Genomic DNA, 24,756 nt, shown 5'->3' on the forward strand with positions numbered 1-24,756 from the left:
TAACTGAACATTCTAATACTTATTCAATTAAAATTGTATTATTCAGAATTGTTGTAATCAAAAACGGTCTTATCACAAGGAATACACCCGTGAAATATGATAGCCCTAGTGCTAACTGTTCAAAAGTCACACAAAGTTAAAAGATTTTTTAAAACTGGTCTAACTCTAAGCCTAAATTCAAAATATATGCACCTATTGAAAGGTTACAAGGGCTTGTCACAAGAATATCTACATTTGTACACTAGAATTTTCGATTACGGGGGCATATATTTTGTATTTAAGGCAACAGATTATTACTATATTATTTTATTATCAAAACATTACAAATGCATTTGTTCTAAGGACAGAGCTAATTTATTATTTGACCTATCTAACAAGTTCTACCAAAGATATCAAAAAGATTGTACTTAGTTTCCAATATTTCCTAATTACTTGGTCTTAAGCGAAGACGTAACACCGTTCCTTTTGAATAAAATAAATTCGAATCTTTGTCAACTTAATTTGTGACGTTGTACATGTAAGGAGTCACCTGACGCCAGACAATGGATTCAGGGAAATACTAGAATAGTTAGTGTAAGCTACAACTTATCTAGAACAAAGGTTACGTATAAAATCCTTTATTAAAATGTAAAAAAAAATTCATTTGACAAATCAGCATAACATAAAACAAGATACGTTATCACAGCAACATGCAAAAGAAGGAGCACATGTACACATACATAAACAACATGTAGACATACACATACATAAACAACTCTATTGTATAATAAAAAAAAAGACATGAAAACATCTGAATTAAAAAATCTACACTAACTAAATTTGAGCTGGTTTATCGTTATATTTAACGTGCATATAGTCATCCTTAGAACTTTTATTTCTCATGGCACATTTAATGACACATATGATTAGAACTAGAATGATGAACAGGCTGATCATATAATGATCAAAGCACTTTTCCGAAATCCTCATAAAACACAAATATATAGTTTCACAAAATGCTACTCACACAAAAGATGTCATTGTCGTGTTCGATTTGTATAATAAAACCACACATTCTGTTTATAAGTCATTTTTGCTGATAATTTTTATGCATATAATTCATGAAGTATATATATAACATCAAAGGAGAGTATACATTTCTACATTAGGACAAAAGAAAAATCTACATTAAAAATGTAAATTTGAGCTCTAAGTGATTTTATCGTACATATACACTGTAAAAATTGCATATAGTCATAACAACCTTCTAAACTTTTATTTCTAGAAATTGGCACATTTAATGACACATATGTATTAGAACGTTAAGAATGAACAAAGTACTTAGTAAAACAGGCTTAAGAGAGGTATGATGAGAGATACTGACAACCCAACGGATAACCATGAAGAAATATTGAAAATCATTTGAAAGGCATCTTTTTATGCAATATATTAATATGTTTTCTTTTTATTAAGATTTGCATTATTAAACCACGATGAGCAATGTAAACAGTGCCTTTGAGGTCGTTTATAGACTTGTAGGCGAGGAGGTTACATTGAATTTCATCAAAAATAACTATTTTAATTTAAGCATAGTTCCAATGCGACTTGAAAAATTGATGTCATCCAATCATACAGTACTTTTATAAAACACAAAACTCAAAGCATGTATGTATCAAAGTACCTGCATCTGTTTCACAGTGCAAATGCATGATCAACACAACAATTTTTAAGATTGGGTTCATCAAAAATGTCGTGGATTTGAATACATGTACCTAAAATTGTCATTTTGTGATTATCCTTGTGCATTTGAAATGGATTACCACAGCTGATGGGATATTATATCATGTTGCTATGTAGTGCTTTAATGCTGAAAGTTAATCAATTTTTGATGACTGACATATGATAATTGATTGACACTTAATTAATCATATGCAAAATATTATATAAAATAAATATTTTATAATTTTAATTGAAATATCTTTAATAATGCATTATTAAAGGAAGTTTTGATATAAAATTGCTAGCTTATTTTATTTTTGTTGCCCATACCTGCATTATAAATACAATGTATTTCATGCTGATTAAACTTATAGAGATCAAAATATTAAATTTGAGTAAAAAGAACATCACACAATTATAAAGTATCTACATATCTAAACAACCAGAGGCCTTATGATGAATAATTTATATCGGTTAATAATTTGAAAATTTTGACAATATTATGTGTATTAAAAATAATATGCTCTTTGTGCCAAAATTTACAAGTGTTTATATTTTTCTGCAGTAACACTTGTTTTAATATGTTTAATCTAGATATGTTCAATTTGTAAGCACATAATTAAGAAATGTGTTTAAAACTCAAACACTTTTCTGATTTTTGTCACCTTCTTTTTTATATGTTTAATTCCTAAACATGTAAAATTTCTAAACATGTATGAGAAAGTGTTTAGAATCTAAACACTTATGTGCTTCCATTCTAAACACTTTCTCATACGTGTTTAGAAACTAAACATGTTTAGGAATTAAACATATAAAAAAGAAGGTGACAAAAAAGTGTTTAGAAAAGTGTTTGAATTCTAAACACATTTCTTACAGTGTATAAAGGAATATTGTGTGTTCTCCTTTAGCCCGCTGTATGTATAATTAATAAGTCCGCCCCTATCAGGGGACACAAAACTCTCGATTGTGGTCCAGTTCTCATTGTTCACAGCTACGTGGAGGGAATAATTATGGAACTGTTCCTCTTTGTTGTAGGCCACTCCCCAGGTCAAGGTCACAGAAGATGATGTCTTATTTGTGACCTTGAAAACATATGGCCTGTCAGGTACCCCTGTTCATAATTGTGATTGGAAATTAAGATTTGACATTGACTGTGAATATCAGAAAATTTTGTATGACTTAGATTGACAAATTTGAGACAGTGTGGTGCTGTGATTACCTCGAGTTACAAATCTAAATGGTTTTGTATGACTTGGGTTACAACCGTAAACATTGCACGTCTTCAGCGTCACGTGGTACACTGTTTTGGGCTGAAGAGCATCAATGTCTACCCTCTACCCTCTACCCTCTACCCTCTAAAGCTGTGACAGTATAGGGAGCCCCTGGTGGCAATATACCTCCTTCACTTTCCACACTGATCATCACTTTAGTTGGCGTGTTTAAGAAGTTTGAATTAAATACTACTCTTGCTGACGTATTGGTTATTTTGGAGACACGAAGATATCCGGGAAGGTCCGGGTAGCCTGGGAACATAATGGGTTTTAAATATTTGCAAGCCTTATTGTTATGAAATTATTAATTTTTTTTCAAAATTCGTTGAAGAAAAGGAACAATACTAGCCATATCAAGATTCTTAATTTTCAAAAAACTGCAGCCAATAGCTAATTTTTTTTTACCGAATGTAGTGACCAGTAGTATTTCGGGATCCCTTGGGTTACATCCATAAGCATTACAGGGTCTAACCAAAAATTCATATCTTGTACGGGGTTGTAAACGGGACACCTCGACAAAGATTTCGCCTGAATCACTTCTCATTTTGGGCTTGAATTCCGTGAATGACTCCCACGGTCTGCCCTGATTCCGGACCAGAACAACCAATGTTACTAGGTCAGCTTGTTTGTAATTTGGGAGTGTATACAGAAGTGTAGCCGTTGTGTTGGTCACGTTAAAAACATACGGATTAACTAATACTTCCGGGTATCCTATAGGCAGACAAAAGAGTGTAATTATATAAAATGGCGTCCCCATGCAGGTTTAAAAATGTAGTAATTATAATGAACTGACTAACTGTAAACATTCTATACAAACATTCTAATTTTTTATTGTTAATGCACTACAAAGGTTCCACTGAAATTAAAAGCAACAAGCTAGTATAGTCTATTAAATCTTTTAAAAAAAGATTAAATGTCTAATGAAAGGAGAAGTGATGAAGAATATAGATTTAGAAATGGAAAGATTATTGAAAGAAAGAGTAGTACACATTTTCAAACTAAAGTATATTGAAAGCCTACGGTACCTTTCGTTTTGAAAGAGAGTACAACATCGAACTTCTCCTTGTTGCATCCTTTCGCTGTGTTGCATGCTCTGATCCGGATTTCATAACTCTCATTCGTAACTAATCCGGTTACTTTCTGGTTGAATGATTGTTGATTGTTGGATGGAATGCTTTGGCCCAGGAGCTTCCACCCAGTTGACGTATTTCTCTCTATTCTGAAGTTTTGAGATGTTCCCCAGTCGTATCCAGCCTCCCACGTCAGGGTGACAGTTGTGTTTGTCACATCCATTACTCTAGTATCTATTGGAGCTCCTGGAGCGCCTGTTAAACACAGATTGCGCAGTTTTATTTTCAGATAAAATCTACATAGTTCTAGAAAGATGATTTTGTAGGTATAAAGTGTAAATCTAAAATCCGTTCTCTTTAGAATGCCTAACAAATGTTAGTTTACATTTGACTTTCAAAAAGTTTTTACTGCTTAGCATACCTCTTGACATTTTATTTTCCGAGGCAGTCATATACTTATTTATTGAAAGACATGTAACTCTGAAAACATCCAAATTATGACATGCAATTCGAATAAAGCACGTCTTTCTGTTTATAATTTGTATGAAGTAGAATCGAAATCTTCATACCGGATAAAATATTACTCACAAAGTAAATCATTGGCCTCGACCTTCATGGCCTTGACCTCCAATACGTCGCCGACGTCCTTGAGGAGGATATCTACTGTTTTTGGGTTGTTTATGCTCATGCGTTCAATTCTCTTGAGGAAATAATTTTCCCAGTATATATAATCATCTGAAACCAGTATTAGAAATTTAGACTTCTGTTTCATTGAGCACTAGACTATATACGTTTAAAACTTATGCTAAAGTAATAAAATTGCATTTCAGATTTCAAACATCTGTATATATAAGAGTTATCTACTACAAAAAGGGCAAAATCCCATGGAGTTTTTATTTATGAAAACAGATTTGAAATAGATCACGGAATCAATATAAAACAAAATTGAATTTGACATACTTTACGGGCTTAATTTGAAATATGTTATTGTTGAAATGGAAAATGAGTAAAAGAAGTATTAAATAATTTAATTTTTAAAAAATGATTCATCAGTCCTAGATTTTCTTTCTTATTAGACATTTTTAGAGAGTCATTCTTTTCGTTTAATGTAAACGGGTTGAATAAAGGTAGCGTCATGTTACATGTTACTTAAAATAGATAAGCTACTCGAACATTGATAGTGATATTTATAAGATAATCGAACAATAAAGTAGGCATTATTCCCTCTACCTAAAATAGATAATCCAATCATGCCTGGAAAGGGATGAACTGATTTACTAGCTAGCTGTCGTTTGCTGGATCCGTCCGTTTTGCCGACCCACATAGACGGGTCATTTTTATCATTCCAGAACAGTTCTTGTCTGCTAACGTCCAAAGCGAGGGCGCTAGGGTAGTCATTCTGCAAATCGAACACGACTCTTCTGGCTCCTCCGTCTAGCTGAATTCGTTCTATTTTGGGACGTAATCCACCGTCCAACCAGTATAGGTACCTTGAAAACCGAATTTTAACGGAGAATTAAATAACTCTCTCGATACAAAAAAATCAAATCTGACAAGAGAGTGGCTCTACTGGGTCAAACTAAAACAGTCTTAGAAGAAACTCAGATTTTTTTCTCATACATTTTCTTTATTAAAAAGAACTAAGCTAGGAATATTTTAATTAAGATAGAAGGGGCAAATGTCAAAAATAATGAGGGGATTAGTTTCGGAGACTGGTCTTCTAATTTTAGTGATAGTCAAATAATATCAACAATTGCGTTCTATTCTAGTGTTTTAGCAATCGCCATATAGAATCAAATTTCTAAATGCATAAAGTATACAGCCATTATCCGATAATAATCTATAGACACTTATGGTAAGTTCAATATTCTTTTGCTCTTCGACATGACGAGAAAGTTTGAAAACGCAGAGACTCCTGAAAAGCTTCCGTATTTTATTAGATTTCATGAGATGTTTTAATCATTGAAAGTGCATGCTTTCCATGCAGATAAATCCTCTGGTGTTTATAATCAGTTCTGTTAAAGAAATGAAAAAATGAATTTTTGGGATGAGATGTCAGTGACATTCCCTAGACTAACGGTACAAACCCATTACTAATGTCTATCGCTAGGTCTGCAGGTGAGCTAATCCGTTCATTTACTATCTCTATGTGCCCATTTCCGTTCAGATTTGCACGCTCTATGACGTCATATCCGGTATTGGTCCAGTAAATTGTACGCTTTTCATAGTCAAGGGCCAGACTAATAAAGTATGTAGAAGATGTTGCGTTAAGACTGTAAACTCGATGTTGCTCTGTAGAAAAAATCATGTAAGAAAAATGTCACAGAACCGTAATTACACATATATGTAAAATTCTTATATATGCTATGAGTATCCTTTATTCATAATATAATTGTATTATTATTTTAAAAGTACAATTATATATAAGGAAAAAATACCTGTTAACGGGTCATAGAATACGTAATATGTACCAATGAGTACCTCGCATATATTACCGCTCTTTTGCGGGGGAGGAAAAACTAAATTTCTGGGGGCAAATGACATTGTTTAAGTAGTGACCTGTAATGCCGAAAACATGTTTTGGATATTGAACTTCATCGTCAAATAAGGAAAATTACCGATTTTCGCCTTAATAAAAATATCGTTAAAAATGTGACAAAGCTCCTCTCAAAAATATATCTGGTTCAGCGATTGTTTGAGGATTTTTTTTACTTATCTGTCCTTATAAATGCTACAATGATCGATCTTGCATTGTATTGAATAGCACATTGCCCCCACCCAACAGACGATTCCTACCTCCTTCGCGAAAGAGTTCCGCTAAGTTAAGTAATCGCGATATCAAGTATTACCTTCGCCACAAAGATCTGAGCGCCATATTTCTCTGGTTCCTATGTCTGCCCAGTAGATCTGTTTTTCTTGAGGGTCATACTCCACAAACTTGGCTTTATTGATGTTGGACAATGGGATCACGTGCCTCTGGGAGCCATCCAAGAGAGATCTCTGGACACTTGTTCCATTAGCAAAGAGCAGTATGCCCACTGCATAACAAATTCAAATATGATTAGTATAGCATTAAATTTGTAATACTCACAACAACTTTACTCAACTTGCATTTCTGTCTGTCTGTCGTTTTCGCGCTATTTCTCGAGAAGCCTTTGAGCTTCTCCGAAGTAATTCAACATCAACAAATCTCTGAAGCCTAAGACCCCTATTGATTTTGAGGTCAAAAGGTCAAAGCCATTCATCTCTATGACCCCGCCCACCCTTCTAAAAGTTTCCCCGACTCTCAATCTAGATCCGCGCATGCTCTTCAGCAGGGGACACATATGTTCTGAATTAGCTTGTGTTCTACAGACCAATGTGTCATTCTCACTTCAAACATTAATCAACATCTTTGGAATTTATAAATTGAGTCGTGAATCTTACATTCCTGAAACATATGAGAATTTGTTGTCAAAGACCTTTACCCCCCTAAGAACAGATGTAAACCAAAGGTTGAACTATTTGCTTTGAAAGATCAGCTGCTTTGAGATTCAGTAGACCATCAGATAAGACCTCCTGAAATAGTTCTGTCTGTTCAACAGTTGTAGTCTGTCCTAGATACTTAATGTTATATCTTGATACATCAATATTATAACGTCGGACAATTCTTAATAGCTGATGAAGAACGTTTGTTGTCCATGGCTTTCGAAATCTGGAAGCATAAATTTCAAAATTAGCCGATTTCATAGTGAAAGACAGTGATCATTAATTAGAGTTCCCAGATGCAGAGCCCCATTATGTCAACTCTCTGTTGATGGAATTTGTTGTTACAAATACTCATGTGCATTTATCAGAGGTTTATCGGCAACATTCACATGTGCCTGATCTTCATTTTTCAATAAAAAAAATTGTCAAACACACGCTTTGAAACAAGATATAATCTAAAAACATTAGCATTCTTGCATTCTCGGGGATTTGAAAGAAACATCGTACAACATCATGCACATACTACTTCATCCTATATATCGTAGGTGTCTTTATGACTTATTTTCTATTTCACTATAAAAAAACTGAAATATATATGTGACTACTTTCATTAAAAATAGTCATCATGCAGATTTTATTGGCAAATGACTACTACAAAAACCATTATAAAGATTTTTGTAGATAAATGTAAAATTATTTTTAAAAACACAGTTTAGTATTATATACTGAAATTACTCACTTTACTTAAATCTTATATAATAATTACTTAATATACAGTGTGTCAGATTATCATACGATTATAATGGAGAAGCGGCTGAGAATGATCTTTTAATAAACATTATTTATTTTGATTATTTTAAGTACGGACATATGGTTAATTAATTTCAATTTTTTATTTCCTTATGCCATATGGCAACATCAGTCAATCATTATAAACAAAATATACATATTCAAATCTTTCAGTTATACAATAAATATTTACATAAATATTATAAGCTACACACATTTTAGTAGTTCTATTCTTCGTTGTGAAGCGCTGAACAAAAATCTTCCCAATTTAGACATTTCTTTGACATTTTGAACACATTTATAAACAATAGTATTAGTTTGAAGACACTAAGTTTTTAACAATAATTAATTAGTTCGCAAAGAAGTCCTAACGATATCATTAATAAAACGCTCTTAATGTAGGGACATATTTTGTTTTGCCTCGAATTACAGTTACCGAAATGACATTTACTATATAAAGCAATAAATTAACTACTACTCACTAAGCTAGAACAAAGGAAGTGACAATGCACACAGCGACCTAAATCAATGATTTCTACAATTTAGCGCACTATAACATTATCTTTGTCGGCTTCATAAATTTAATACGTACAAGCTGAAAGCCTTTTATTTGAGGATCTCTAGAGCCATCGACTGGATTTTTTACATCCTTCTCTTTCAATTATTACGTACACTCTTGTGTTCTCTTCCTCTTATTTTAACTAATTAGGTCAGTAAATGAGAATTTGGAAAAGGATGGGGGGGGGATAACTACATCAGTAATTTCATTTCTATGTTAATTTAAAGTACTTTCCGAGTTTGGGTGGTCCAATCATTAATTAAAACATTGAAACATCATTTCTTATTGGTGATTCATTTAGAAAGAATTCTAAATTGTATCAGAATCGATCTTTTTAGGAAATGGGTCTCTCTCCCCTATATCTCTAAGCTACTATCGGTGTCTTTTCCGTGACATCCCTAGCGGGTCACCAGAATCTGATACACCACATCCGCTGGGTTAATACTCATAATTTAGAACTTCGCTGCAGCTAATTGGAAAAGTGTGCCTTTTTAAATCTCAAAACACATGGCTGTGTGCTAATTTACCACAATTTTCATTTCGTACAGTATAAAACCACTTATGTAAGAAAACGCATCAACCCACCTTCTTCTCCAAGCACCACGCGAAAGAGAATTAAATCTAAAATCAAAACGATACTCCAACTAAATCCATGTTTTTCCATCCTACATATCACACTTGCAGGAATTGGGCAGCTCTCTGTATCAATGTCTCAGCCAAAACACACACAAACGAATCAAACATTAAATCACCGACAAATATCTGTATACTATCGGACAATAGAATCGCAATCGACTTAATTAACAGATCACATTATCATCCGACAACGATTTAATCAGTGCCATTTTTATTGATCATTGATCCTCGATAATACGGAAGTCAGGTGTGCAATTCAAATCGCGTGGAAACAAACCGCCTCCTGGACTTCAGATCGATTGATGCGGTCCCCTCCTACATAGGATGACACAGTCTTTGTTTACGAGGGAAGATGTTTGTTAAATATATATATTGTCCGGCTCTTCACTCTTCCGAGCTGAATTTCCTGATAAAACCAAACACAAGTTTAAGAGGGACGCAGATTTGTTAGATAAAATTTGTTCCTCCATTCATTTTCCGCGGGTGATTACAGCTTCGGCTGTGTGGGGCGTTATGAGTAATACCAGAGTTTATCGATTCGTACGGTTCGCATTACTAATGAAATTCGTGAATTACTGACAAATTCCCAGTTGTCCCTGCACGGAAGTCGATACATGCATCCCAAGCATATGGAATAACACATGCCGATGCAGCTGCCTTAATTAATATCTAAGGCCCTAGGAAGCCCAAGGGAAAAAATAAATCAATGTAGGATTTTGATTTTACTTGCAATTTTTGCAAAGTTATTAAAAAAAACTGCTAACAAGTGCCAGTAATAAATAATAGGGGGAAAGGGTGTCTATATGCTAGGTGTACGTGTGCTCTATATGTTCACCAAGGTACATATTGTACGTATTGACTTGTGTAATATCAACTATTCTACCTGGAGCAAATTATTATAATAATTATACAAGGTTTCATAACACCTTATGGTGCATTACATCCAGTACGCCAGAGAAATGAGGAGAAAATATTCCATCCCATCTAGCACAGAGGAATAACTTTATTATTATACATAAGTAAAGGAAATCCCACATAATATACATGTACATGTACATGGATGGGCAAAGAATGGGGTAATTGTACATAAATTTATAGTTTAAAGTGATACATGAGACAGGTCAGATAAATAAATACGACAAACAATTCATTTGTACATATTGAATTCATAAATACATATGAGGTAATACATAATCATGTATTAATTATATATAAAAAGTACAGGTACAGATGTTAATGAAAAGGTCATGTTCAATGTAAGATATGCTGTTTATTTTAACTTGTAAAAAGAGTACAATATAAAATGTATTGATAATACACTGGATACAAATTTTATATTCATATTCATATTTTATAATGATTTATTAAAATTCTTAAAATAAAAATAAAATCCTTAAAAATTTCTTAAAATATCAAGCCTTAAAAGTTGTAGTAAAGAGACTCAATGACTGTGGGTTCTCGTTTTATTTGTTAGGTATTTTCTGTATGCTTAAATATATTCTTTTAATTTTATTTTTCAGAAAATGAACAAAACACCTGGTTTCGAATTTGCGATATTCTGCATATATATAAAAGGAATTTTTAAAATTGTAGATTGACATTGAACCAAATAAGAAAAAACACTCTATTTTTACATTATTCCATCGAGTTTTATCTGACATTATGCAATAGAACTGAAATTAATTTTCACAACAGGAAATTGTCTTTAAAAAGACCATATTCAGTAAAAATAGATACAGGATTGTTGACCAAGTCACAAATAATTGATCAATCTTTCAGAGAAAAACAATTGTAACCCAATGGCCTAATTCAGTCATTTATCATCAAAAACACGTGTTTTGATACATTTTATAGTTCCTTGTTTTATCTATATATTCAAAAGAAAAAAAATGACCCTTTAATCTTTTATTTCCTTATTAAAACCTGGAAATCTATTTTCTGAAAGATATTTATTTAGATAATTGTGTATTTTAAAATCGGGGTTATTCACAAAGTAGTATTATAAGCATTAATAAATATAATTGTTTCCTATTCATCCAATGCAATAGATTGAAAAGGGGGTCGATAATTATTTTGGGGTTTAGAGGACTTGCCATTAGATTATGTTACCACCCTATCCATTTTCAGAATACCGGTAAGTATAAGGTATTGAAATCCAGTCAAATTATTCAGGAGTAATAACATTCATATACGGTTACACTTTAACTGCAACTTCTGATTTATAGAGGATGATTGTTGTTGCGATACAGCACATTAAACCAAACGTTTAGAAAATATGTTACAATTTGTACATCACGTGTAGTTTCGGGTCAAGTACAAAATAAGACGAAAATAGTCCCATTCACATAATCTGCAGCAAATCGGTTTTGTTTTTATAATATTTTTGAAAGTTCATAAATATTCATGTATGATTATATCAATTGTATTCTTATATAAATATATGTACAACACAATAAATGCAAATTACTTTTTAATGAATATTTACAAGCACTTTGATTGAAATAATTTAGTATGATAAAAACCAAGAATAGATCTAAAATAACAACACAAACTTTAATTTTTTTTTACAGTTTGACAGGTCGACAGGTAGACAGATCGACAGGTCGACAAGTTGACAGATCGACAGGTCGACAGGAAGACAGTTTTTTTTTTATAATTCAATGTATATTTATTTATTTATATCACTACAAGTATCATCTTATGGGTGGGTGGGTGGGGGGGGGGGGTCACTCATATCATAAGATACATGTACATATACATGTACATTGAATGCCTAAAAGTGTAATTTCCATTCTCTTTTCATATGCGCAATGTCTGATAACAGTTAGATGTATACATCTCCAATAAACATGTCTACCTGTCGACCTGTCAACCCGTCGACCTGTCAAACCGTCGACCTGTCTACCTGTCGACCTGTCAACCCGTCGACCTGTCTACATGTCGACCTGTCGACCTGTCTACCCGTCGACCTGTCAACCTGTCGACCTGTCTTCCTGTTTACCTGTCGACCTGTTAAGCAAACATAGTAACATTTGTTTGAACAGATAATCTTCATCTTCGCTAGCCAAGGGTTTCTGATACGCTACTCTCCTCATAAACCCTTGGCATACGGTGTTCATAGAAATAGGGATTTTTTTCCAGAGTTCTGATTGGATTTCAGTACACCCAGGTCGACCAATCAACAATTGTTTTTTGTAAATGACGATATTTGCGTTCTGGATACAATTCACTCTTTAATCTCGGAAATGAAAAACGCAAGTAAATAACGATCCGTAAGATAACATTCAATTCTATGAATAGTCATGGTGTCATCCAATATCTTCTAAATATGTGATTAAGAATCTATATTGAAGCTTCAGATTTGTTCTATACATAATAAATAAACATAACTCAATTATTGCTTCTTAATTATTCTTGAAAAAAATTTCGATTTAATTTTTTTTAACGCGTGTCTTTATTTCTGGAAATCCATCTGTGCGTACTTGATAATTTATATCAGTGAAAAAAAACAATCCCGTCTTTTGATTCACCGTACAAGGGTTTATTACGTTATCAGAAGCTGCAATCTTTTAAATTAATTTATTTGCAAGATTAAATATCTTGTTTTGTACATTTATAATCCATTGATATAATAATTGGTTGACGATATAGAATGCAATAAAGAATGCAATCGGTTGGTATGATTCACCAACAATGGCTCTAAATATTCATTAAAATAGCAGACATTTAATTCATATACAAAATATGCTAATTTATATTGTTTTGTACATTTATCAATATAAATAAATATGCAAAAATATATATTCTTACGAGGAAAAAATGGAACTATTTTCGTCTTATAATGTACGTTTAGTTTCTAATACATTTACACCAATACTTTATGATAAACACAGAACATTGTGCACCATTATTGGGAACTACGTTTCTGAATTCATCAAGGACCATCACAATAGATGATATCCTACTATAAGTTATCCGTTAACAGTCCTCATCCATCCACACGCTGAGAATCTCCCTCCTGGATGGAAATTGTATGGCGGCGCATCCGTACACAAACTGATGATGTTACAGTACTCATAAAAATTTGAAAAGGAGCCGGTTTATTTAGTATTTACAAATATATATGGATGATGAACTCCATGGTGAATTAAACTTTAGTAAGTCCACGTAATTTCTTCTGCTCTTTGAAACTTGGACATGACGTTCACAAGACAAACATACACACATAGCTAAGAAACGAATATAAACAGCACTTTGCATTTCATATACACGCAGGTCTATACGCATTCACGGACTTTTGTAGATACATTCTATTTGTATTTTAGTGTTTTAATTGATTGTTGCATACAAAGAACTACCGGTCACAAAAGCCGTTTGGTAGTTCATCATGTATTCGATCACACACGTGCGTCTATATAAACATAAAAAATACAGTCGAACGATTTTATCGTAGATCACTATAACTTTCCTGTCATATGGCGAACATATTCTGAAAATAAACAAAACTTTATTTGTAGGGTTCTACATCTAAAAAAAATCATCATCTCTTATTGATATGCTTCTTGATAAGACGTTAGTAATATACCTTTGTAGTCGATTCGTCCGTCGCCATTTTGATCTGCTTCTTGTATCATTTCTTCTGCGTCTTTTGCGGCCATTTTGTCTCCTGAAATACCAAAAGTCATATGTACTTTTATAGTTTATAAAACTTAAAAAAGTTCTTAGATCGATCATGTACATTTGGTTGAACAAGAGGGCCATATGGGCCTTGACGGTCATCTAGCTATCAGAAGTTTGTGTTATTCCATATCACTCGGTCTTGATAAATAAAATGTTACTATAATTAACTCATACCAAATTTTGTCATGTAGTAGATGAGTTCGTCCTTGTCTATGTAACCGTCATTGTTTTTGTCCAGAATCTGGAACGCGTCCCTCAGGCTCTCGTCCGTTTCGTCAGGGATTTTGTCCAGGACGCCACTGGTCAACATAAAATTCTCAAACTCGCTAAACTCAACAGTTCCATTTCCTAAAAAAGAGATAGTAAATTCATAAAAATTTTGAGATATTTTCAGTGTATCAAAGCTGAGTTCCTCTATTATCTTGTTGAGAATGTACAACCACATACAGTATTTCTATCATGGTGTACGAACTCATTCTATTTGGACAATGTTAATCCTTTATTAATGAGGTAAATCTTTCGCATAGTCTCAATCATACTTTTCACGACCTATCTTTTAAATTTATCCAAAACGATCTTGGCTTACAACCCCACAATTGAAAATTTTAAATAGCCTTTCCTGTAAAACATTGCTTTGTTCTAAAAATCAGAAACCCTGTATGCCTACCGTCAGCATCTAATCGCGCCACCATTTTCTCCATTTCTTGGTCGGATACCAACATTCCAAAGGATCTCATGATGACGGAAATCTCCTGCGTGCTTACCCGTCCATCTCGGTCACTATCGAACAACTCAAAGGTCTCCCGGATTTCTGGAGAAGAAGAGGCATCGGTGATATAAAATAAAATTATTCTGGGAGATCTATAGTAAGAGTCATTACAAAACACATAAAATTAGTCTCCTGCATGGCACTTGATCCCACCTCTGATGTTTTGCAGGTCCGTGTTTGCTCTGCTTCTATTTTGTATTGTTTTATGGATTTTGAATACTGTTCGTTATCTCTATAAGGCTAAAGGCAATACAGTACGGGTGCACAATATAAATTCTGTGGTTATTCGAGGATATGTTGAATGTTCTTACCTTGTCTTATTCCGTCATTTATCTCCCCATTCTGAAAAGAAAATTATCAAACTTAATGATAATGTAATGGATGGAAACGGGTATCCAATTCAGATTTCCATATTTCCTCCATTCCAAGAGAAACATGTAGATAAAATACGGAATTATTAATTTTACAAGTTTTATTAATTTTCAAAATAAAATTGACACCAAATAGTATTTAATGAAAACAATCCGGCAGATATCAAAGAATTAAATAATTTTTTTTCACTTTTCAAGAGTAACAATGTTATAGTGTATGAAAATATCGCAGCTTCAAGGCTGCATGTGTTTTCATTTCAAAGATGTTTGTAAAAGACGAATTAAAAGTACAAGCGTATATGGTTGGTACATTTCGTATAATGATTGCAGGTTTGGAGAACATTAATTTTAGTTAATTTGTTGATAAAGAACTTCATGCAAGACTTTGGTGTATAGAAGAACTTCGTCTCTCAATTAAGTTAACAGCATAAATGTAATCTTTGAATAAGTACAAGTAGGTATTATGCTACCTGGTCAAAAATACAAGTAAATCAATGTCGAAACAACTTTCCAAAAGGAAATTATATATGGATACTATAGTAAACCAATGTCGAAACAACTGTCCTTAACGAAATCATCTTTCGATCGAACGGAATAAGAATTCTTTAACGTCCCAAAATTTCTTGAAGTTAAAGGAAAGGAATAAATTTTTAAAGGAATGACTTACCATCAGAGATGCCATTATTTTTTCATCAGAAAATTCCATTTTAGTTTCGGCCATCATAATAAACTAAAGCGAACTTAAATAATTGGTGTCAATAACTGAACAGTTTCACAAATTTAACTCTTGTAGGACCGTCTCCCAAAGAAAGATCGAAAATATTTACTCCAAAGCTTTCAAAATTTAAAAGTCCACTTCCTGCAAATAATGCCCCGAACTTACAGATGAAATCAAGCAGACGGGGTATAAATCATACAATTATCATATTACATTACGGTGTTTGAGGAGTAATTATTTTTTACCTATTCTGTTGATTTGTGTTCGATATTTATATGTTATCCGGGCAGGTAAGTAGATTATCTTCATGCAGGTGACAAAAAGCATTACAAAAACAACCTCAAGATTTCATTTGCTTATTTGTTTATCCCACTGGTCAATTGGGGATTGATAATTAAAGTCCTGTACCCTACAGATGTGTTACCGACATTCCTCTCCTAATTCATCGTAAAAACCACACAAAAGGCATTCACTTGATTTGGAATTTTTTTAAACTAATATTTTTCTTGATAGTCAAATTGGAAAAAAATAGAAAGGTACTTACATGTTCATGGTGTTCTCAGAGTCCTAGTTTGACACTGTGTATTACATGTATTATGAATTTAAATGCTATGAATCATTTTGTTATTGAACACTGCTGTTGTTAGACAATAGATACATTATTTGTATGAACATTTTCTAGCTTAATGTTGGAGAAAAGAAATTTTTTTTCATGCAATTTTGATAGTAGCTTAATTTTTTCAATGGCAACTTGCATAATAAAGCAAATTTAGCTAAAACCTATCAGAATGTTCAACAAGATGCTAGTATCAAAGTTACTTCAAGGAACTATGGTTCCTTAGAATAACGAGCTGTAAAAGTGCTGGAACCCGTCATTGTCAGTCATTAGAGCCGTAAACAGTTACATTATGTCATAAGAGAGGCGCCTCTACACTGTAGAAGTTGTGCATTGTTATCATAAAAGCTTCCCGTCAGCTAGGCATTGTCTTTATTTGTATTTCGTTAACAGTTGTTCATGATCATTACAAGAGCGTCATAAGCAGTTGTTCATGGCCATTACAAGAGCGTCATAAGCAGTTGTTCATGGCCATTACAAGAGCGTCATAAGCAGTTGTTCATGGCCGTTACAAGAGCGTCGTAACCAGTTGTCGAATGCCATTACAAGAGCGTCATAAGCAGTTTTGCATTGTCATAATAAGGGCGCACCAGCAGTACGTCATAGTTATGCATTGTCATTATAGAAGCGTTGAATAGAACCACTTGTACATTGTCATTAGAATTTGGTTTACAGTCTTGTCGAAAGTCAAGATTATACCTGTCTTGTAGAGTAGGTTTCCCTCCCTTAAATCTTTTCCCCCCGAAAACTGGCTCTAGAATAGAATCCCTCCTTCTCGGAAAACTGGCTCTAGAGTAGGATTTCCCCCCAGGAAATTCCACGCCAGAGTCAATTTTCCGGGGGGAAATCCTACTCTGTGTAGTAGTTATAGAGTGCGATTTGCCCTAGAGCCAATCCCCCCCCCCCCAGTGAATATAATTGCTGCACTTATTTTTGAGAAGGAATGGTTGGAACATTGCTACAAGTGTCCCTTCTTCAAAATGGTGACCAGATGTGTTAAACATACGTATACGAAAAATTAACAGGAAAATTTTAATCCAATTTTTCTTGGCTACCGTCAAACCATTTTTTTTTTAAATCAAATAAATTGATGAAACTGGAGAAGACTTTAAGTTTCCCCTGCATCTGTCCGTCCGTCTATCTGTCCTTCTGTCTGTGTGTGTGTCCCAAAATGTTTTCCGCACTTTTTTTCTAAATGCCTGAAGACGTTGAGCTGATTTTTGGTAAAGGAGTATATCTTAATGAGTTAAAGTTCAAGTCTGCGTTTCGTTTCGCTTAAATTGTTTAAAGACATTACGACCTTTTCAATTTTTAACAGTTTTCCGCAATGTTTTTTTCTAAACGACTGGAGATATTGGTAGATTAATAAGAAGGGTTACAGAAAGGTGGAAATTTGAACATTATAGGAAGTTTCTTTAATTCAATTTCTTAATATTTTTTAAAGTTTATTATAATAATCATTTACAACCAAAAATAGGTCGAAAAAATATAGACCAATCCAGACATCAATTTTTTGTTTGTTTCATCATATTTTGAGAATATTTACATTTCGTTTGAAAGCTATATATTTTGGTTGAGATTCCAAGATTTGAAATATATGAAAATTCCTACAATAGTCGATAAAAAAAACACCCATTTACCTTTTAAAAATCAGTTAGTCGTTTATCTTTTTTTCACAAAAATATTGCGGATGTGGCTTATATTGACCCTATAACAAAGGGGGGGGGGTCCTACTCTGAGAAAGAAAGAGGGGGAAGTTTGGTTCTGGTGTGAGATTTCCCCTATGGGGGAAATCCTACTCTAGAGTACGATTTCCGGGGGGGGGGGGGGGAAGCTGGCTATGGGGAAATCCTACTCTACAACACCGGGACTCGAACTTAAGCACTCAGGTGTAAAAAAAATATATAAAAATAATTTAGCTATTGGTCTTTTGTATATTGGCATTTATTTTTAAGTAATATCTGGCATGTATTTAATTTTTTCTTTATTGAATTAAAGTCTGGGAATAGATTATTAATGATAAAAATCTACAACCTTCCGAAAGATAAGTGTGCTCTAAATACAACCAACCGTTTACTATAATGAAAATCTAAGCCATGAGAATAAAAGTTTAATTAAAAATCGAAATAACCGGCTCCGGTGGTATTGGCTTATCTTTAAGCCCCCGTCTACCTTCTACGTCATACATTGTACAGCCCTAAGTGGCGAGTTATTGTCAAGAGTCCTTTATTACATAACTACTGCCTAATACAGTTTCTAAATCCTGCATTGCAACAATGGAATGAATGAACAATGACTTGCAATATCAAGAAACGCAAAAATATGCGGGTAAAAAGTTTTTAAAAAAACATACTGACAAAAATAGTTTCTCTTCTATCAACTGGAAAGAGGAACTGAAAATTGGAGGGAGAAAGCACGTGAAAACAAGAAAGACAACGCGAGGTAGCTACAAAGCGAGAGATGCAGCAGTTATATCCCTTGCGATCTTGTACTGTCTTGTTCTTTTGTGTTGTCATTAGTATTTGCCTCATATTTCGATTTTCTTACTCTGACATTTTTTTTTGGCTCCCCGCATTTTAATGCTGAGGAAGCTAGTGAATCTTTAAAGTACACCAATGAAAAGTTTGCCAATGGTTCTATAGCAAAGTTCTCTAGGATGAAAAACCGGTGCCAAGTTCCCTTACTCAGCAAAAGCCGTCCACTTATCCGGTCAGTTTATAAAGCTGAGACTGTTACACCACCTACTAGACCGTTCATAACATACAGTGTTACATGTTTCGTACAGGTGTTGCACAGAAATTATCCTTTTAAATTCCATTGAAATCAACGGCAATAACCGCTGATGACGACTGTTCTCCCACTTAGGAAACGAACAATAGTTAAGTTTATTCTTTCTCATTACTGTTAAATTACAAACAGTAATAATTTTCAAACCCCCCGCTTGAAAAGTGGTAGAGTATATAGTGATTGGAATGTCCGTCCGTCTGTTACGCTTTGGGGGTACCCATCTCTTTTCCACAATTCCTGCTATACAACTGAATGAAGTACCAATTGCGCCCCGTTATTAGCAGGTCTATTTTTGTCTTCCTATGAAGCAGAATATGAGCAAAATCGTACGCGTGAAAAGAAAAAAACACTTGCTGTGGCCTTCAACTCGACATTTAGATACTGTCAAGTAACAATGGTATTTTCATTCTTTTGTCGATACGATATATCCTGGGGAACTTGAGGTAAAAGATACCACAGAGTCTGACACATCTGTTTCATATTTGGATATTTTTCTTGAAAAAGTTGTTAATGGTAATCTAACAACCAAGCTCTATGAAAAACGTGATGGCTTTCATCTTATTATCGTCAACTTCCCTTACTCATGCAGCAATATACCTTCATTACCTGCATACGTCCAGAGTTTATATATCTCAGTTGATTCGATACTCAAGGGCATGCTCTACGTATGAACAATTTCTACAACGAGGTAAATTATTGACAAACAAGTTGATGAAACAAGAATTTCAACAGTCTCATTTAAAGTCATCATTTCGTAAGATCTATGGTCGATACAATGACCTTGTCAGCAAATACAATTTATTATTGAGTCAAATGCTGACTGACGTTTTTCATACAGATTTTTAGTCCATTATTTATACACTGAATTGAAGACGGATTTTTCCTTTATTCCCGGATCATGACAAGGAACACATGGCGGCGTAACCGGTCGGCAGAGGATGCCCACTCCTCCGTGGTACTTGATCCCGCCTCTGATGTTTTGGAGGTCCGTGTTTGCTCTGCTCCTATTTTGTATTGTTTTATGGACTTTTGGTCTTGAATACTATTCGTTATCTCCATGTTTCTATGCAAAGACTGTTTGTTACATAGTGCCATTGTGCACCTCCTATTCTACTCTTTGATCGGACACATATTTTGGGTTTCCCAGAGCAAAACTTTAATACTGCCATTATTTCTATATTATTGAAGGGTATCTATCTCTTTATTACATAATGCCATTGTGCACCTCCTATTTTACTTGTTGATCCGACACTTATCTCACGTTTCCAAGAGCAAAACATGGACTTGCCATAATAATAATATGAGAGGCGTGGGTATTATTTAGTGAGCTCAGTGCTCACAGTACTTTTAGGTTCTTTTTTATTTTAATTTAGCTTGCAATGGTTATGATCGAGAAAGCAATTTGATTGGTTTCTGTGTTTCTACAAAGCTATATATTGTTTAAAGCTTATGTACGGCGTATATAAGCAAAAATAAAAATACGAAATTAAGTGTAGATTTACATGATTTTAACTATTTATGTTCAAATTTAACTTTTCACCGATTTTGAACAAATATCTCCACATTGTTATGAATTTTGCTTTGCAAGTCAGATGCGTAGAAATGCGTATATGCCATGTAAGGGTTTAAATTGACTTTAAACTGTCTTATATTCAAATTTATAATTGGCAAATTAATCGTTTATTGTTTTAAATCTCGGATATCTATGAAACGCGATTGATGTAATTTACCGGAAAGTCCTATCCTCTCCTAGACTTTAAGACCATTTTCTTTATCAGATTTGTCCTTTCTATGAGTAATTGAAATTTAAGTCTGATAAAACGAAATCAATATAAAAGGTAATTTTGTTTAAAAGTAAGTTATATAAGTAGTTCAAAACACGATAAACGTGTAAAGAAAGCTGTGAACTACCCCATCATATATGTAAATACTAAATGGGGTATTTCAAGTTTTACTGCAACCACCGAGCATAAAAAATTCTCAGAAGTGATTTTAAAATCGAGTTTGACTTTTAAAAAAAGTAAAGATACTGTGAACACTAAGCTCACTAAATGATACCCCCGCCTCCCTATTTATTATAATGGTCCATGTTTTGCTCTGTGAGACATTTGCCATTATAATCATGAGAGGTCGGGGTATCATTAGCGAGCTCAGTGCTTAGTTACAGTACCTCTATTTTATTAAAGAAAAAATAAAATCCAATTAGTTTTAAGGGATTTTCTAAATGTAACTGTATATTTACTTGTTTGCCTACATCACACAAATCGGAATTCAAGCAGAGAAAAACTTGTAATTTCAGTGTATATAGATTCTCTTATTCAAATTTAAATGCGTGCACAGTGTTTAAATAATGTACATCTTGTGGACAAGCATGCTATTTGCCAAAATGTTAATGTTAATATTTTGAATTCTCAGTAGGTTTATTAGAATAAAACTGAAAAGGGTGGTAAAATTTCAGCAATTATGCATTAGTATTGCATTTCCCTCCTTACAGAATAACAACATGAATGGTAAGAAAAGTAATTTTCACAAGCAGCTGGCAAATAATGTGAGAAAGCACAGACGCCGTTAGCAGATTGGTAAACAAGCCATTCAATATTTCTTCATTTTGGGTACCATTTATTTAAACAACGTTTCGAAGTTCAAACACCCATTGTTAAAAAATCAAAGGATTTAATAAATTACAATTTGAGTATATAGTACATGTAAGACACTTCGAACTGGTCAGAATTCCTTATTATACATTCAAATCGGGCATTAGATATCTTAAATTTCAGCTTACTTGCTGTAAAAGTACAGGTGTCTCGACTTGAATTAAATTCTTCAGAATTATACGAAATAAATTAGCTTTGATACAATATTTGTAAGGGAAAAAAACTAAATTCAGATATGGAACTAGCTGCCAGATTGCAATAAAATTAAATACCCCCCCCCCCCCAGCCTAAAATCCGATATGGAACTAGTTGCAAGATTGCAATATAATTAAATAAATTTGTGCCGGTATGAATATATATTTACTTCTTTTTAAGATTCTAATACTAGAAATTCAAAATAAATATGTTAAATGATTTTTAGACTATAAAATTAATACAGAACTTTAAAATGAATTGATAAGAAAACGCATATAATCCTTTCTTTAGGAAAAATTGAAGGACATAATAGGAATTGACCACCTAAATCAGTTTTATAAAATGTGCATGGACAAGAATAAAGTATTGAACAGATGTCGCCTAATATAATTTTAGAACAGTTATAACAAATATATGGTATGTCAAACGTTGCATTATTCAATCTTTTCCATTCGTATTTTTAAATGATTTTCATATTTTATAATTTTCCATTTGAATTGTAAAATAAAAATATTGTTCATTTGAATTGTATAATTTGCCATATGAATTGTATTACATTTATTTGCATTCTATATTTACAATTTGTATTTTAAAAGAAATTCATTTGTATTGGGTAATTTTTATTTGTATTCTATATTTTCCCTGTATTGAATGATTTCTTACTTGTATAGTTTCTTGTTTAATTTTCCATTTGTATTGTATCCAAGCATTGTTTGATTATATTTCGTAATGAACGATTTCATTGTCGAAAATGAGCGAGATGTTATATAATGCAGAATACAAATATAACTTATACAATACAAAGAGAAAATTATACAAAAATATAAAAAAAAAAATACAATACGAATGGAAAAGTGTGGTATTTACCACCTCAAAATATTTAAAATATTTACATATGTACAAGCAATCTTTAATTTGTTGTACAAAAAAAAACCCTATGAGTGATATTGTGTATATATATTTCATTTACTTTGTTAAAGGTGACATACAGTTCCGACAAGGCAGGATGTTTAAATATTTAATTCCATGGCACCCGATCCCACCTCTGATGTTTTAGAGGTCAGTGTTTGCTCTACTCTCATTTTGTATTCTTTAATGGGCATTTGATCTTGAATACTGTTCGTTATCTTAAAAGCAAATGAAAAAGAATATTAAATTGGAACGTTTGACTTGTTAGATTGCAACGTTTGACTTGTCATACAAAAAAAAAGATGTACATTTATTATCAATAAATAAAATTATATATTACGGTTTTTTTTTTCATTAACATAAAATAAAGATACATGTACATGTACTTGTGGCAATACATACTATTACTAAAACTGTGCTAAAATCAAAACACATTGAAAATTTGTAGATTTATAACAAATATAATCGTTTTGATTTCTGATATATATAAACTTTACTACTTTAAAAAAAATTATAAGAATTGTAGTTTCACTCCCTATGAAATATCGGTCTTAGTTGACTCTGTAACAAAACGCCAAATACAGCATTAAAGAATGGGGTCTCTGTTAATATGGTCTTAATGAGAAAAATGGATCAGCAAACATTAACGGATCTGTGTCGAAAATCCCATCAATAACTTGCTTTTATTTTGACTGTCAAATCATGAACTCTACTTTTTAAAAGATACATTGAACATAGCACGTATCATTATTTTTTAATTTACACGTGGCCAGTCCATCAACCAGGGTTAAAAATAAATCAATTTAAAACTTTTTAAAAAAATGATTGTCAATAATACACGTTTTGTTAATGCTACAGGCAACCAATTTTTATTACGATAAAAATTCATGTAATCATGTCGTTTGACTTGTTTAAAAATGTTTACTACAAGTCAGTAAAATGACACTACTTTGAAGGAGAAGCTGTGAGAGATAGAAGAGTTGTATGCAGAGACAAAAAAGAGAATTACAAAAACTTACCTCCATGTCGGCGTTTTCAGGTCTAACTTTAATTAGGAGATTATTCAAGGTCAGATTCAGTGGTCACTCAAAGAAGATTATACGTATTTATACATACTTTATTTGACTTTTATACACTTAACCGTAATATACAAGTGTTTTTAAACCTTTCTAGAACCAACAAGCCCCCGATGGCGCGAGTTATGTCACAGAAATAAATCTGAATACTTAGTTTTTTTTAAAGACATCTTACGAGAAAATAAACAAACTACAAGATATCGTATCTTTTTCTAAATGAATTGTGATTGGGTATCTGTGGTGAAAGGTCAACTGAACAAGACAAGCGACAAAATCAATTCTGTTATTTGAACAGGCGGAAACAGTGACGTCAGCATCTCGATGTAATCAGTGAATTACACATCACGTGGTCTACCCGCGGTGATGCCGAAACACGTTTTATTGGAATTTTGACATTCAGTTAAAATGTATATATAACAAAATAAAGATAGTTTAACACTTTCACATTCAAAAAACTGAATGTGGGATGAACGTCACCAGGAAAATATTC

General features: G+C 33.0%; 1 pseudogene; it reads right to left on the reverse strand.

Annotated features, from left to right (window-relative positions):
* Positions 1-2,540: 2,540 nt before the first annotated feature.
* On the reverse strand, positions 2,541-16,090 carry LOC134235055 (uncharacterized; annotated as a pseudogene).
* Positions 16,091-24,756: the final 8,666 nt, after the last annotated feature.

This window comes from Saccostrea cucullata, unplaced genomic scaffold (genome assembly GCF_032062105.1).
Source record: "Saccostrea cucullata isolate Sc308-1 unplaced genomic scaffold, CSIRO_AGI_Scuc_v1 ctg17, whole genome shotgun sequence".
Lineage (NCBI taxonomy): Eukaryota > Metazoa > Mollusca > Bivalvia > Ostreida > Ostreidae > Saccostrea > Saccostrea cuccullata.